Source organism: Oryza glaberrima, chromosome 10, assembly GCF_000147395.1.
Source record: "Oryza glaberrima chromosome 10, OglaRS2, whole genome shotgun sequence".
Classification (NCBI taxonomy): Eukaryota; Viridiplantae; Streptophyta; class Magnoliopsida; order Poales; family Poaceae; genus Oryza; species Oryza glaberrima.
Genome location: NC_068335.1, coordinates 20,892,131 through 20,904,706, shown reverse-complemented (window position 1 = coordinate 20,904,706; position 12,576 = coordinate 20,892,131).

Sequence of the window (12,576 nt, the reverse complement as noted above, 5' to 3'; positions counted from 1 at the left end):
GGGTTAGAGCATTTATAATCTTTATGCACCTGGTTCGCGACTAGCTCGGAGTCTCCTTTCACGATTAGTCGTTTGACCCCAAGTGCGGCTGCAGCTCTTATCCCGGCGAGTAGTCCCTCGTATTCGGCTGTGTTATTGGTCGCCCTGAAGTTGAGGTGGATTGCGTGCTTGAATTGATCTCCGAAAGGAGACGTCAAGATAAACCCTGCCCCTGCTCCTTGGCTGTTGAGTGCACCATCGAACGCCATTGTCCACGATTCGTTGTCGACTTGGTTGTCTGATTTGTTATCAGGCATAGTCCAATCGGCTACGAAGTCGGCGAGTACCTGGGACTTGATGGCTGTTCGTGGCACAAAGTGGACATCAAAGTGGCTCAGCTCGACTACCCATTTCGCAATACGGCCGACAACGTCTTTGTTTCTCACAACTTCACCGAGAGGGAAGGAGGAGACAACTGTGACTCTGTGGGCTTGAAAGTAGTGGCGTAGCTTCCTTGATGTCATGATGACCGCGTAAAGCAGCTTTTGGATCTGTGGATATCTTGTCTTTGCGTCGTGGAGAGCTTCGCTGACGTAATAGACTGGTCGTTGTATTTTCTCTCTCTCGACAACAATGACGGTGCTAACGGAATATGGCATGGCGGCAATATAGAGGAATAATTCTTCATTAGGTTGGGGAGCAACAAGTACAGGGGGGTTTGATAGGTAGCGCTTGAGTGCAATGAATGCCTCTTCGGCTTCCTGTGTCCATACAAATTTGTCTTGTTTCTTCAGCAGAGCGAAGAAGGGTTGCCCTCGTTCTCCCATCCTAGCGACGAACTTGCTCAGTGCTGCCATGCATCCGGTTAGCTTTTGTACTTCCTTGAGTCTTGTGGGCGACTTCATGTTCTCGATTGCCTTGATCTTCTCGGGATTTGCTTCTATTCCTCTGCCGGAGACAAGGAATCCGAGCAGCTTGCCCGATGGTACTCCGAACGTGCACTTCTCTGGATTGAGCATGAGGCGATATCGTCGGAGGTTGTCGAACGTTTCCCGCAGATCGTCAATCAATGAGTCGCTTGTCTTGGTCTTGACAACGATGTCGTCGACGTATGCCTCGACATTGTTGCCGAGCTGGTCGCTAAGTGCGCCATGGACCGTGCGCTGGAAAGTATTCCCTGCGGTTATCAGTCCGAACGGCATCTTAACATAGCAAAATACCCCGAATGGCGTGATGAATGCTGTCTTCTCTTCGTCCTCTTTTGCCATGCTGATTTGGTGGTAGCCAGAGTAAGCGTCGAGAAAGCTCACAGCCGGCTGTTGATTCCACCAGCTGATCTATTCGAGGAAGAGAGAAGTGATCCTTGGGACACGCCTTGTTGAGGTCGGTGAAGTCGACGCACATTCTCCATTTCCCGTTGGCCTTTCGCACCATGACTGGATTGGCTAGCCACTCTGGATATAGTCCTTCTCTGATGAAGCCAGCTTTGAGAAGTTTGTCGAACTCTTCTCGTATGGCTTGTTTTCGGTCTGGTGCAAATCTCCGCAGTCTTTGCTTTACTGGCTTGGCATCGGGTCGCACCATGAGTTTGTGCTCAATCACCTCCCTGGGGACCCCCGGCATGTCGAACGGCTGCCAAGCGAACACGTCAGCATTGTCGCGGAGGAAGGTAATGAGCGCGAGTTCCTATTTCTCGCTTAGTGTCGCCCCGATTTTAACGGTCTTGTCGGGGTTGGCACTGGAGAGTGGAACGATCTTGATTGCGCCGTCCGGTTTCGGCGTCTTGTTTGTCTTGCTCACTTTCTTGGGTGGCTCAGTCGTGGCGGGTGGGCTGGGCGTTTTCTCGACCATGTCGAGGCTCCGTTTGTCGCATTGCACCGCCAGCTTTGCGTTCCCTTGAATAGTGATTGTTCCCTTCGGTCCCGGCATCTTGAGCACTTGATACGCGTAGTGAGATGCGGCCATAAACTTCGCAAATGCAGTTCTCCCAATGATGGCGTTATAAGCTATATCGAATTCAGCGACATCAAAGGTGATCTGCTCCGTTCGGAAGTTGTTAGCTTGGCCGAAAGTCACAGGCAACGTAATCTTGCCCAATGGTTTGGACGAGGACTGGGGAGTAATTCCATGAAAGGGTTGATCGGTTGGTGTCAACTCGCTTTGCGGAATTCCCATCGCGTCCAAAGTGCTGGCGAAAAGAAGGTTGATTGAGCTGCCACCATCAATGAGAACACGCGCGACCTTGATGTTCCGAATAGTGGGTTCAACCACGATCGGATATCGTCCTGGGATGACGGCAGTCTTGGGGTGGTCCTCTTCTGAGAATTCTATCTTCTGTTCAGACCACTTCATCTTGGGTGTAGCCCCCTGCCATGCCGAACAGACTTCGCGTTCCACTTTCTTGTATTCTCGCTTTGAGGAGTACGTTGTGGAACCTCCGAAGATGTGTGAAACATGGAGGTCAGAGTCTGGATATGCTGAGTCCGACTCCTGGGGAGCCACTTCCGCATCCTTTTCGACCACGCGTACTCGCTTGCCTTTTTCAAATGCAATGTGCTTCTCAAGCAACTTTTTGAAAACAAGGCAATCTTCCAAAGAATGTCTGTCCGTTTTGTGTATGGGGCACCATGCTTTCTTTGCGTCGCTACCTTGTGGGTCTGGGCGCTTGGGAGGGTTCGCGTATTCTGCTGCGAGGACTTCCGCTTGAGCTTTCCTTTTCCCATTTTTACGATTTTTCTTCTTGCTTGACTCAGGTGCGTCCGTGGCTGGTTTCTTCTCTCCCCTGGTCTTCGGCTTATCGTTCTTGCGTCTTAGCGCATCATCTGCGTGGGTGCATCGCTCAACAATTTCGAACAATCTCCGTGTAGTTGAGATGCGTCTTGTTGCCAACTCCTGGGTAGTATAGCGATCTCTGACGCCGGACTTGAAGGCACGAATTACAGAAGCGTCGGTGATTTCGGGGATTGTATTTCTGCACTCGTTGAAGCGTCGAACATATTCCCTCAAGGATTCACCCGAATTCTATGTCAACGCGTGTAGGTCGTCTTCGATCGCGTGGCGCTTGTAGGTTCTTGGAAGTTGGCGACGAACTGCTGCCACAGGTCTGCCCACGAAGAGATCGAGTAGGGCGGGAGATGCATCAGCCATGAACGTGCAGAGCCTTTTAACGCAGTTGGCAAATAATTTGCCAATACGTTGTCATCTGCTCCGGCAGCGTAGAGTACTGTGGAGTAGACTTGAAGGAACTCTTCTGGGTCGGTGCTCCCATCGTACTTCTCTATTGCTCTGAGTCGGAATCTCTCAGGCCATCGGACACCATGCAGGGAACGACTGAAAGCTCTACACCCAGCACTAGGGGCGGTGGGTTGTCGGCGATCGTGTGTCCTTCGTGGATGTCTGTCTGATGATGAGGAAGACGAGGATGATGACGATGACGATGGGTCGCTTGGTTCCGGCGTACAATTACGAGGATGTCAGCCTGGCTCTCGAGAATCCTGTCGCCGTCTCCCGCTGTTATCTCGGCGCCGGTCTCCATCATCGTTGTCATTATGGTGACGTCCTCGACCAGTATCGCCTGGCACCCGCTGTTCGCGATCGTTGTGATCGTGGCGGTTGTGGCGGTCTCAGTCTTCGTTTGAACGGTCTCCTCGATCTTCGTTATCATGACGCCGTGAAGAGACATGACGCCGGGAACGGTTCTCGTTGTCTCGTGTGCGTCGTGCCTCTCGGTGGCCGTTGAGGTGATCGCGGAGATCGCCGGTGCCGCGAGGTGGAGGGGTGGCTCGATGAGGCGATTCTCTCCGTTCAGGGTTTTCACCATTGGCATCGCCAGTTGGTGGCTGCTCTGGGTGCGCTGCGGCAGTGGCCTCTTCGAATGCGTTGCTGAGGTTGGTCATTGATTCCCGTAGTCGTTCTATCCAACACGCGAGATCGTCGTTCAGAACGGGATCGTAGGGGGTTTCCCTCAGTATAGCGTTGACGGCTCTGATGTGCTGGGCCGGAGTGGCCACTTGATTCTCCGCTTGTGCATTGGTGCGTGCTGACGTTCCGACATCATCGATAGCCAATACCTCCCGCGGCGCGCTCATTGTCGATGATCCATAGTCTTTGAGGAGGTGCAAGACTGATGGTTCGTGGGGATCGATGTCGATTACCCCAACAAATCGATCTGAAGTTGGCGTCACTCCTCGTTCCTTGTCTTTATCCCTGATGGGGATGTGTGACTGTTGGACCTTAGGAGATGGCGCCTTCATGGTGCTGAGAAAGACCTTGCAGCTTGAGAGGTCATGATTCTTTGTCTTGTGAATAGGGCAATAGACATCACGAGTTGGAGAAATACGCTGAATTCCACGCTCTTTGCAGGCGCGAATTTCAGCGCGGACGTTGAGAAAAACCCAGCAGGCTTGCAAAGTGTGTTTCCTGGTTTTGTGGATAGGACACCAGGACCTTGTCGCTTCGGAAGTCATCCTCGTCGGCTCGTGGTTCTTGTCGGAGTGACAAGGTTTGGCCGCCTTGGAATCCTTCTCGAGCTCGGATGACGTTGATGTTCCGTTCTCCGCGTCAGCGGGAGGATCTTTCGACATGGAGTCGTCTTGGTTTGTAGCCACTGCGTTCTCGTTTCCGGTCACTGATGGACCGGCTGAGATCGGCATCGTGGTGTAAACTGGGAAGACGATTTCGCCGACTTGAGTCCACACCAGCATTGTTGAAGCAGGGAATACTTGGTTGAGGTTGGTGTTGACGCTGTTGTCGACGAAGCTGGATGACATAGTAGTAGAACCTTGAGCACCAAGTCCCCCTACCTGGCGCGCCATTGTCGACGGGTGATACCCGTAGACCGGATATAGAGGGTATTGGGGTACGTTGGTACTAGGGTCCACGTAATACGACATCAAGCAAACAAAAGACGAAGATTATACTGGTTCAGGCCCCTTGATAGGTAATAGCCCTAATCCAGTTGATGTGGGATTATATGATGGAAAACACAGGTTACAAAGGGAACAATGGAACTCGATGGATCCGACGAGATCGTAGTCGAGTTGGTGACTAGATCCCCGGCGATTTGGCTCCTGCAGGCTCCGACTTCGTAGGCTATGGGGGTTGTGTTGGCTCTCAGATTCGATGCCTTAGGTCCTCCCCGGGGGGTCCCTTTTATATCGCAGGTCAGGCGGTTTCCAAGTAGAGCTCGGAGACATCAGACCCTACACGATACATTGACGACCCGGTCTTGTCCGAGTAGGACTCTTTTCGTCCGTAAACTCCGTGAAGGATTTCCTTAGTGTATGTAGAGAGTATCCGTATGCGCGTGGACATGCCATACCGATATGTAACGTATATCGAAGGGTAAAGGGTATACCTAACCTGTAACCCTGACAGTTACGAAGCGTGCTACGCAAATCATGCCGCAGGAAGGGATGTTGGATTTGTTGCTTAAAACCCTGGAGGATATTGAGAAGAGGCGGACTGAGGCGGAAGAAAGAAACAGAGCAGATCTGAATGAGTTCATGACGGCAGTGGAAGTGAGGTTGCCTCAAGTAGAGAAACGAGTGGGGGATCTGCATTTGTCGCTGGGGGATTTGAGTGCTAAGGTGGAACAACTGGAGAGCGCCATGCTTCGTCAGGCCAAGGTGGAGAAGGCGGTGGGAGACATCAAGGAGGAACCAACAGCTGCATCGCCATCACCAACTCCATCGTTTATCCGTGGTATGAGAGATCCTATGTTGAATTCTGTTTCGCCTTTTGTGGTAGAATCAGCAGGAGTACCAGAAGGGGGTAGTGGAAGTACTGGAATTATTGCTGGAAGTGTTCCACCCATGACATGTCCTCAGTTCAATGGGGATAATCCACAGATGTGGAAGGCTAATTGTGAAGTGTATTTCAATGTTTACGGCATTCCTCCTGGGCAGTGGGTTAAGGTGGCTACGCTGAATTTTGTTGGCAACACAGCATTTTGGTTGCAATCTGTGCGAAACCAGTTGATTGGCATTACTTGGTTTGATTTATGTGAAAGAGTCTGTGCTCGATTTACTCGAGATTGGCATGAAGCTCTGGTGAGACAATATATACACATCAAGCAAACCAATTTAGTTTCAGAATATGTAGAGCGATTCGACTGTCTAATGCATCAGCTGTTGGCATATGACCAGACTGTGCCTGCATTGTATGGATGTGGCCTTAAGGATGGGGTGAGGAGATCTGTTATGATGATGAGGCCCCAAGATATGGATGTGGCCTGTTCTTTGGCTTTGTTACAGGAAGAAGCTATGGAAGGAAGTAGATCCACACCTTATAGGAGGACTGAAGGCAGCAATTATGTCAAGACATCCAGCAAGCTCACAGCCCCAACTCTGTCTATGACAAGAGAACCAACCCAAATCAACACTGAAGAAAGGAGAGCTGCTGATTCTAACAAACCAAAGGAAGATAGGCTGGCAGCATTAAAGGCGTATAGGAGGTCGAAAGGCTTATGTTTCACTTGTGGGGACAGATGGGGGAGAGACCATAAGTGTGCAACTGCAGTACAATTGCATGTTGTTCAAGAGTTGTTGGAAGTTTTACAAGTGGATTCAGGGGAGGACTCACCTACTGAAAGTTCACCAGAAAGGGAAGATATCACTGTTATGGCCATATCTCAACAAGCGTTAAATGGAACTGAGTCACGCAACTCCATCAGACTTAGGGGGTGGATACAAGGGACTGAACTATTGATGTTAATTGATTCGGGAAGCTCCCACTCTTTTATTGATGAGAAAATTGGGAAATCTATGTCTGGGGTAAAATTGTTGACTAAACCCTTGAAAGTCCAAATTGCTGATGGAGGAGAGTTAGTGTGCTCTTAGGTAATTCCTAACTACAGTTGGTGGACACAGGGGCACAGCTTTAGTAATGATTTCAAGCTTATCCCACTGGGAGGTTATGACATAATTCTTGGAATGGATTGGTTAGAGCAGTATAGCCCCATGAAAATTGATTGGGTTAACAAATGGGTGGAGTTTCAGTACCAAAATCAGTGGCTCAGAGTATTGGGAATCAACAGTAGCACTACTAGCTGTGCAGAAATATCTATGGAACAATTGATGAGTTTGGCCAAGATGGGCTCTATTATGTACATGGTGAAAATCACTGACCACCAAAACACAGAAGAGCAGTCCTATCTAGATAGAATTAAGCAGATTCTCTTGGAATATCAGGATGTCTTTGATGAACCATCTGAACTACCACCAGAAAGGTACTGTGATCATCAGATTCCCTTGATAGAAGGTGCCAAACCAGTAAGTCTTAGGCCCTACAGGTATAACCCTGAACTCAAAGATGAAATTGAACATCAGGTGAAGGAGATGTTAGACTCAGGGGTAATTCAACCAAGTCAGAGTGCTTGGTCTTCCCCTGCTCTTTTGGTGAGGAAGAAGGATGGTACCTGGCGCCTTTGTGTAGATTACAGACACCTAAATGCCTTAACTGTAAGAGCAAGTACCTAGTGCCTATAATAGAAGAACTTCTTGATGAATTGTCAGGGTCCAAATGGTTCACTAAAGTGGACCTTCGAGCAGGATATCATCAAATTAGGATGAAACCTGGAGAGGAACATAAGACTGCATTCCAGACACACTCAGGTCATTATGAATACAAGGTCATGTCCTTTGGATTAACTGGGGCACCTGCTAGTTTTCAAGGGGCCATGAATGACACATTGTCTTCAGTGCTCAGGAAGTGTGCTTTAGTATTTTTTGACGACATCCTGATATACAGTCCTGACCTTCAGTCACACTGCCAGCACTTAACACAAGTTTTACACCTCCTTAGAAGAGATCACTGGCAAGTCAAAATTAGTAAGTGTAGTTTTGCTCAGCAACAAGTATCATATTTGGGACATGTAATTGGGGTTCATGGTGTGTCTACAGAACCTAGAAAAATTTTGGATGTTCAGAATTGGGCAGTACCCACTACTGTCAAGAAGCTCAGGGGATTTTTGGGGCTAGCTGGTTATTACCGGAAGTTTGTTAAGGATTTTGGTTTGATCTGTAAACCTCTTACTCAGTTGTTAAGGAAGGGAGTCCCTTTCAAATGGACTGCTACAACAGAAGCTGCATTTCAGCAGATCAAGCAAGCTCTCATTACTGCTCCTGTCTTAGCATTACCAAACTTTAATTTGCCTTTCACTGTGGAGACGGATGCTAGTGATGGAGGCATAGGGGCAGTGTTATCTCAAGAAGGTCATCCAATTGCTTACTTGAGTAAAGCTCTGGGACCAAGATCTAAAGGGTTGTCAACTTATGAGAAGGAGTGCATGGCAATACTCTTGGTAGTAGAACACTGGAGATCTTATCTACAGCACCAAGAATTCATGATTCTCACTGATCACCACAGTTTGACTCATCTGTCTGATCAACGGCTTCATACACCTTGGCAGCAAAAGGCATTTACTAAGCTCCTGGGGCTCCAGTACAGAATTGTCTACAGAAAGGGCAGTACTAATTCAGCTGCTGATGCCCTGTCTAGAAAAGACCTTGGTGACAGTGCTCAGATTCTGGCTGTATCTTCTTATTCTCCCTCTTGGCTCCAGGAGGTAATACAGGGCTATGAGCAGGACAAGTTCTCTTCCCAGCTCTTAGCTGAATTGTCTTTGAATCCGAAGGCTAGGGAGCATTATACTCTGCAGCAAGGCCTCATTAGGTACAAGGGTCGAATATGGGTGGGTAATAACACAGATCTGCAACTGAAATTGATCAAGGAATTACATGATAATCCTGCTAGGGGCCACTCTGGTTTTCCTGTCACTTATAGGAGGATTAAACATCTGTTTGCTTGGTTGGGAATGAAGCAGCAGATTCAGCAACAACTGAAGCAATGTCAGATATGTCAACAGGCCAAACCTGAGAGGGTTAAATACCCAGGTCTATTGCAACCTCTTCATGTTCCAAAGGGTGCTTGGCAAGTGATCAGCATGGATTTCATAGAAGGATTACCCACTTCTGACAAGTATAACTACATTCTAGTGGTGGTAGACAAATTCTCTAAATATGCCCATTTCTTACCATTGACCCATCCATTTACTGCATTCTCTGTGGCCACTGTCTTTATGAAGAATGTTTACAAGCTCCATGGTATGCCTCAAGTCATTATCTCTGACAGAGATAGGGTATTCACAAGTCAACTCTAGGAACATTTATTCACCAAGTCTGGTACTAAGCTTCACATGAGCTCTTCTTACCACCCTCAAACAGACGGTCAAACTGAGCGGGTGAATCAGTGCTTGGAAATTTTTCTGAGGTGCTTTATACATGCAACTCCAACTAAGTGGGCCAATTGGTTATATCTCGCTGAGTTTTGGTACAACACTTCCTATCACTCTTCTGTGCATAAAACACCTTTTGAGGTTATTTATGGGTACTAGCCGACTCAATTTGGCATCTCTATGGATGACTGTGAAATACCAGATTTGGATTTGTGGTTGAAGGATAGGGATCTCATCAATCAGCTAATTCAACAACATTTACATCGAGCTGAGCAGCAAATGAAAGCTTATGCCGACAAGAATCGTACTTTCAGGGAGTTCCAGGAGGGAGACTGGGTTTACTTGAAACTACAACCATATGTGCAGTCTTCAGTAGCACGCAGAGCAAACCATAAACTATCTTTCAAGTACTTTGGACCTTTTCAAGTGTTGCAGCGGGTGGGATCAGTTGCTTATAAACTGGTTTTACCTCCCTCTTGCCACATTCACCCAGTTATCCATGTCTCTCAGCTCAACGTTGCTCGTGGCTATAATCCTCCTGTTCTGTCTACCGAACCATTTCAGTGGAACCATTGGCAGAGTCCGCAGCAGTTCCTGGACAGGCGCATTACTAAGAAAGGCACCGGCTTGGGGGCAAGCCAGTTTCCAAGGAAGGGAGAATGTCAGGATAAGCAAGGAAGCTGACGTTACCAAGAGGAGGCGCGACAAGGACTCTGACGAAGTACAGGATGAAGGCGGAGGAGCAGAAGGCGTCTTTGAAAGAGAGAAGCGCCAGCGTATTACTAATCCTAGATATGTTGGGCCGGAATGGGCCGTGTAATAGGCTAGAGTGGGCTGAGACCTTGTGGCACAGCTGGAGAGAGAGAGAGAGAGAGAGATTAAAAACTATTGTGTACTGTCTGAAACGGCATCGATCTGGAACTCGGCGGTGAAGGCGGCGGCGGCTCCGATCCTGTTGGATCGTGAGAGAAATACAAAGTTCCAGCTACCTATCGTGTTCTTGAGTTCGCGGTGAAATCGAGTGCTAGGGTTCTAACAAAAAAGTTTGGAACTAAAGCCACTATTTGGTTGATTCGAGGTCGCCATTATCCAAGTCGGTGACATAATAACAAGAGCACCCTGAGTCACTGATGTCTATATATATCAGCATCAGAGTCATCTACCGTTGAATATCTCCCAAAATGTGATATCATTCATCAGATAGTGCGATATCGTCACTCAATTGCTTAGTGGTACATTCGAAGCGAGCTAACTCAACTACTCTCTTCCTCCCAAATATATGACGTTGTTGACTCTTGGTATAAAGATTGGACATTTATCTTATCCATAAAAAAATGTATAAATATGTTGTGATTTGTTTTATCATCCAAGAAACTATAGTCTAAACCTTTTTTTTACATATTTATACTAGATTTTTAATAAGACGAATAGTCCAGTGTTATGTAAAAAGTCAACGGTGTCATACATATTGAAATGAAAATTCTACTTAACCGAACTATCACTGCATAATTAAGAAAGCCAGGTTGCAGTGTAATGCAGTCCAACAAGAAGCCTGAAATCATTCTGCTCTCTAGTCTGTAATGCAGTCGAAGAACAAGCCGTGAACATTCAGCTAGGAGAAGTGGAAAACCTGACAGATAATCAGTCTTACTGAACAGGAAAGCTGCTGATTCTGATAATATCTGAACAACCTTTGCGCGAAATCGGCGCTGCCTCGTCGCAGCTACCGGCGACTCCCCGCGCTCCATAATCCGTCGCTCGTCGTCGCCATCGCCGGCGGCAACTTTTCTTAGGATTGATGGAGAGAGACGGGCCAGCGATTGGCCCAAACTCCTCTTGGGGTTCGGAGATATCTTCTCCGAGCCCCTTCGCCACTGGTATTACCTGCAAAAAAAATCATGAATGACTTATGTGCAAATCAATAAATCATGCCGAATATTAGGAGAAAAAGAGTTTAATCTGCATCAGATCCGTACAATCCAATCACAAGTACTGCTCTTTGTTGAAATTGAAATTAAATCCCTATTAAACATTGAAACCCATGTTTAAAGCTTCTGAAGAACACGACGTTTAATTTCAACTAAGGCCTTGTTTAGTTCTAAATTTTTTCTTCAAACTTCCAACTTTTTCATCACATCAAAACTTTTCTACACACATAAACTTTCAACTTTTCCGCCACGTCGTTCCAATTTCAACCAAACTTTCAATTTTAGCGTGAACTAAACACACCTTAACCACACCTGCTAATCGACTGGTTCCATGTCGGAAGAGACAGAATTAATGCAGACCATGCAGCACTGTTTTGTTTAATTCCAGGTCGCTATTTTCGAAGTCGGTGAGATTACAACACTGACATCTCTTTCAGCATCAGCCCTACTGCCATAAGTCAATCCTATCAGTACATACTCTCCACTGTAGATTCGAGCCAGCTACCATTGAATTTCTCCATACACTGTCGTTGCTTACTGTGGTATCATCACGCAATTTTTCAGTGCATTCGAAGCGAGCAGTTAACTGAACTATCGCTGCGTAATTATGCAGCCAAGTTTGAGCGTTACTGCAGTAAAAAAAAAAACAAAAACAAGGTTTGGAGGGAGAGTTGTCCCTTGAAACATTTTTTAAGAAGAGATTGTAAACCTATTGAAAATCAAACATGGAATTATAAATTGAAATCACACACTTCTTATCACCGTATTATCAAGGACATCTTATAACCGCAGTCGAAGAACAAGCCTATCTCGTTCTCCCCTGTAATGCATGCTGTGCAGATCAAGAACAACTGAACAAGTCGTAACTTTTAGCTAGGAAAACGAAACACAGATTAAGTCTTATTAAATCTGATTCTGATTTCTCGTTCTCCCCAGTAAATTAAATCTGATTCTGATTTCTGAACAGTCTTTGCATCAAATCGGTGCTGGCTTCGTCGCAGCTACCGCGTGTGGTGGGCCAGTGACTGGGCCATGTACTGACGAAACGGCCCATTCTCCTTTTGGCCCAAACGCCTCTTGACAGGTTCGGACCCCCCGCTCGCGCCGCAACCGGAAATCATGAACGACTTGTGTGCAAATCATACCGAAAGATTAGGGAAATAATTTAATTTGCATCATGGGGTAGTGTAATTCTCGTTCTCCTCAAAAAATTCGTAATCAGAAGTACTGCTCTTAATTTGTAGAAATTGAGATTAGTCGCTAATCACTTGTCAGCATTGAGATTAAAGCCTTTTTCTGAAGAACACGATTTCTCCCTCCACTTAATAACCACACCTGCTAATCGATTGGTTTCATGTCGCTATTGTCTAAGTCGGCGAGATAACAATTCTCCCATCTCCATCGCCGTCATCTCTAGTCTCTACCACCTATATC